Raw genomic sequence first — 5,349 nt, 5'->3', positions numbered from 1 at the left:
ATTTTATTATGCACATCATATAGTGAGATTTTTCAGCATGAAACTGACATTCTTTTGCTCAAGAAATTCTCACTTTTGGTAATTTTCTCCTACTCATTTTCTTTCTTCTGGAACCTCAATATGTCTTGGGTATTCTGTCATATTTTCCTTTTTTCTTTACTCCTCCCTTTTCTTCTCCTTCTCCCCTTCCTCCCCCACCTCGTCCTTCTCCATTTTCTTTTATTTTTCTTTTATTTTTTTTCCAGTAATTTTGCTAAGGGTGGCTGGAGAAAGGGACAGAGACAGAAAGAGAAAGAGAGGAAGAGAGAAAGCACCCCTCATGGGAGGTGGTTACACTGCGGTACCTTCTCCATTTCTCCTTTCAGGATTTTGAACATGCACACACATGTGCCCAGTATGTTTCTCAAGTCACTGGGCCCAGGACTTGAGCCAAGCAGTTGGCAGTGTGGACCCAGCCTCACCATGGGCTAAGCAGGCCCTTTCCCTCATATTTTCTATTTCTTGCTCTCTTTTAAAACTCCCTAAAAACAGCTCCTTTTTTTTGTTCCTTTTTCATAATGTCATGTTCTTATTTTGCAACTTTTGAGATGTTTTTGGTATATTAAAATGCTTTTTAAAAAAACTATTTTGTTTAAATGATTTCCATTTTACTTTGATTACACTTTCCTCTCTTTTTCCCCTCTCTGTTTTATGTGGTCTTTTTCTCTCATACTGTTTTCTTTGCTCAAATACCTGGTGATCCCTGGGCATTCATGTTTATTTTTAGATTACCAGAGTGCCTTCTGCCTTTATATAAGTAAATATGTTTTCCAGTGAAATTTCCCTCTTGAATACAAATTCTGATAAGTGCTTTCTATGGTTTTAGTGTCTCCACTAAAATTTATGTTGTAACTTGACATCCTGTGCAGCGGTATTGGGAAATGGGGCCTAGTGGGAGGAGTGTGGGGCATGGGTGGAGTCTTCACAATAAAGACTGGAGTGAGAGCTCCTATAGTTCCTCTAGGACAGATTGTTATAAAGCAAGTCTGCAGCCTGTAGGTTTCTCTTTCTCTGAATATGCTCACTGGCCGTTTCTCTTTTACATCGTGGGGTGAACCAGCAAGTCGTCCTCATCAGAGTTGAGCAGATGCTAGCACCATGCCTGTTTACTTTCCAGCCTATGGAATTGGAAGCCAATTCTTGGAAACTCTTTTTAAAAATTTTTTTCTTTCTCATTTCATTTTTTATATATCACCCAATCTCACATATTCTGTTAAAGCAAAAACATATGCACTAAGGCAGAGCTTTATGGGTGAGTGAGGTGTGTCCTGAATTAATGTACTGGCACTAAATGTGAGCAAGTAGGGGTTAGAGGTTGGATTACTGGAACTCCAAGAGTCATAAAAGCAGGAGACTTTCAGTGGGTTGAGTATCCAATTATGCATCTTAACGTTCTCTAGCTATTTCACTCAGTTTCATTTAGTAGAGCTCTTTGCTGAAAGAGAATAAATAAATCCCACTTTTGTTGTGTGGACTGGTGAAGGAAAGCAGAAGAGTGCTACTAGATACAGCTGTGCCATCTATCACCTATAATGACTTTCAGAGTCCTCATATTTGGGGTCAACTTTTCACTTTAGAATTCAACCTTACTTGTTGATGCTGAGCTTAATTTCCTAAGAGCAGGATTCTGGCCAGCAGCATCCACATGTTCTCAGTGTTCTCCTTAGAATTATTCTGGGTTATAGAACTTTTTTTTTCAAGTGCCCACAGGTTTCCATCCATATTCTTTTTTCTGAATGTTTATGAAGGGCCAGCCAATGGTATGGTGGTTGGATCCCACATGACTGACTGTGTGGTCTGAGTCACAGGCCTGGCAGCTTAAAAAGTACACTGGGCTCAAGTGCATGTGTACCAAAAGTCTCAAGAGGAGAAGGGATTGTGACATGGCCATCCCGTCCCCTGGGGGTTGAAGGAATTTCTTTTTCTCTCTCTCTCCCTCTCTCTCTCTCTCTCGTGTGTGTGTGTGTGTGTGTGTGTGTGTGTGTGTTTCCTGTCTTGATGAGCACATGAGCCCTGCAGTAAACAAACAAACAGAAATATTTATGGAAATTTTTCTGTTGACATCACCCTTTCTGTTTTCTTGGGAGATATAGATCCTCTAACTAAGCAATCTGTTTATTTATTTATAGTTTCTTTTATTCTGAAGGGTCCTCAAAAATTTGTGAACCAGGATTCTGTACCTAGTTTTCCACTCTGAATCTGAAGCTTGTATCTATCATGTTTTAAACTGAATAAAGGATTTTAATTCCATAGACAATCAGTCGAAAGAAATGTGCTATTTTCCTGTTTCCCTTGCCAACCTGCTTGTGTCTAAAAGGCAAGCAAACACACAGCACCTGTTTCGCATCAGGGTCTTAATAGTTCACCTGCAATCTCTTGAACTAATGTTAGATTTAACCACACTGTGAAAATTGCATCTCCAAAAGCAAGAGTTCTTCATCAGCTATAGCATTATGTGCCTTGAGAATGGAATCATTGTCATAGATGACAACTGGATTCTTACACTACCATAATATTTCTTAGACTATTGCAATGACAACTGTATATATCAGTAGAAAAACCTATGGATTATAGAAAATGGATATACATATTAAGGATGATTGATTTCCTCTGGGGAAATAAAAGATGTTATACTTTGGCATAACAAGCCAAGCGAATAATTTGTTGCACAGTGTAATATTAGGAAATTCAGGATGTCTCAAATTAATCCTGCCTTGTGTGACTGATATCTAAAATTCTACCATCATTTGGTAACCAAGCGGATAATCCTAAAATTGTGCCACATGGTTTTACTAGGTATTTGTACCTCAATGTGGATGAAGAAATGAAAGCGGGTTTCTAAAACGATATGGAAACATGAAGGTGTGGAATACCAGTGGGAAAGAATGCACTTTCCTAAAAGATAAGTTCAGAGTCATCAGTGGAGGGCATCGGAGGCCAACTCTACTTCTTCAAGTGACATGTTTATGCCTGGTATGTCAAATATTCCCACTCAGGGCTGCTATCTTGAATCTACAGACCATAATCAAATGGATATATCAGAGAAATGGACAGAAAACTTTTGAAGCCAATGAATACCATACATTTCTTGTGAGGTACCTAGAATATTTATTTATTTTAGAGAGATTTTTGCTATAGGGTACTCACTGGAGAGATAGAGATGGAAAGTGAGAAAGCAAGAAATCACTCTTCTTCCCCGCTTTCCCACAGTGGGGAATGGCCATGCCGCAATCCCTTCTCCTCCATTCTTGTCTCAGGATTTTGAGCACACACACACACACACACACATGCTCCCAGTGTGAATTTTAAGCCTCCAGGTCTGGGACTAGAACCACAGTCAACTACATGGGAGTCTAGCAACATAACCATCACACCATCTGCTGGTCCCAGAATTAATTATTTTTTAAAAAGTAATCTTTAGGCTTCTCTCTTTCTGTCTCTCTGATCATATTTTAAAAAATAATAATGATAAATAAAATTAAATAAATAATTCTTGCTCTTCCCTGTGAGTGCTGTCATGGAGGTTGAGCTGTATAGTTTCACTGGGTACAAGATCTATCCCGGATGGGAGGTTTGTCAGCATCCACAGAAACGTTTTCCAATTTTTTAATGCAAAATGTGAGTCATCATTCCTTTCCAAGAAGAGTCCTTGGGAGATAAACTGGATTGTTCTCTACAGAAGAAAGTGGAAAAAGGGTGAGTCAGAAGAAATCCAAAGGAAAAGGACCCTCCTTACAGTCAAATTCCAGAGGGTTATCACTGATGTTTCTCTTTCTGGAATCATGGCCAAGAGCAGACAGAAACCTGAAGTTAGAAAGGTTCCGTGAGAACAAGCTATCAGGGTTGCCAAGGAAGCAAAATAGACTAAGCAAGCATCCAAAAAACAGCAATGGCTGCTGCTAAGGCTCCCACAAAGGAGCACCTAAGCAAAAGACTGTAAAGCCTGTGAAGGTGTCTGCCCCCAGAGTGGGTGGAAAATACTAATTTAACAGATCAGATTTAAAAATAAAGATCTCACTATAAATAATAATAATAATAATTCTTTTAAAAAGAAAAATGTAGTCTTAGTATCTAAAGTTTTCATATATTATGCACTTTAAATTCTAAGATGTCTATCTGACACTCATCATTGCATTATTAATAAATAGAAGAACTACCAGTAACGAAGACAATTTGACTCATCATGAAAAGAGGAGGTCTGCTTGACAGGCACATGGTATAATGCAAATAAATTTATCCTTATAGAACCCCTCCACCTGTCATTAGTATCTATTTTATTTATATTATCATTTTATTTATCTTTCTCTTCAGCTATCCAAACACTACCCGTTCACTCCTATTCTCAGCTGGCCATTTTCTTCTTAGTTCACAGAAAATAAGATCATTCAGAAGAGAGCTTCCATGTTTTTCCACCAGCACATCTCCCTACTGACTAGCATCTACCCAACAGATTCTCTTCTTAAAAAATTATCATAGGGACCAGCAGTTAGCGTAATGGCTATGTCGCTGGAATCCCACGTAGTCGACCATGGTTCAAGTACCAGACCCAGTGGCTTAAACTCACATCGGGCGTTTGTGCATGCGTGCCCAAAATCCCGAGAGGAGAATGGAGGAGAATGGAGAATAAGGGATTGTGGCATGGCCATTCCTCCCTGGGGAATGATCTCTTGCTTTCTCTGTCTGTCTTTCTGGTGAGCACATGTGCCCTATAGCAAAAACCTCTCCAAAAATAGAAAAACAATCAGCATAAAATATATAAACTGAGGCTGTTAGGATATTCTAGTTCTAAAATTTTATCATTACAGTTTCATAAGATAAGTTTCAGTGAAAGCTGTCTGCATTTCCTGAAATTATAAAAGTTAAAGAAAACATATTTCTGAGTGTTATATTTAGCTTTGAAATCTATACTTCAGTGAACTAAATAAAAGTGAACTATATTATTTTTAATGCATAATTAAGAAATAAAATCTGCCTCTTTAATTGCTATAAAATTAAGCTTTGGATAAAGGTTCTAGGCTACTTTGCCAAAATGGAATCTATTTAGTAAAATTTAGTTTTAAAATAATGTAAAATACATTGTTAGGTGTTATGGACTAAATGTGCCAGTATCTCATAGAAATGAGATTTTCAGCCATAAACAGTAATGAACTGAGATAAATTTATCTCATATATCAAATGTAATATTATAGTGGTGACTGCTTCCAAAAGGCCCAAGGGCAAAGAAAAAATTGTTTTCCTGAGTTTTGAGGTAACGTATAAAGTTTACCTGAGTGTATTTTCATCTCATTATAAGTTTCACAAAAATGTATA

General features: G+C 37.8%; 1 pseudogene; it reads left to right on the top strand.

The window, feature by feature from the left end:
• Positions 1-3,556: 3,556 nt before the first annotated feature.
• On the top strand, positions 3,557-4,023 carry LOC106735800 (60S ribosomal protein L24 pseudogene; annotated as a pseudogene).
• Positions 4,024-5,349: the final 1,326 nt, after the last annotated feature.

The sequence above is a fragment of the Tupaia chinensis genome, unplaced genomic scaffold (genome assembly GCF_000334495.1).
Source record: "Tupaia chinensis unplaced genomic scaffold, TupChi_1.0 Scaffold000532_1, whole genome shotgun sequence".
NCBI lineage: Eukaryota > Metazoa > Chordata > Mammalia > Scandentia > Tupaiidae > Tupaia > Tupaia belangeri.
This window is presented reverse-complemented; position numbering and strand designations above follow the sequence as displayed.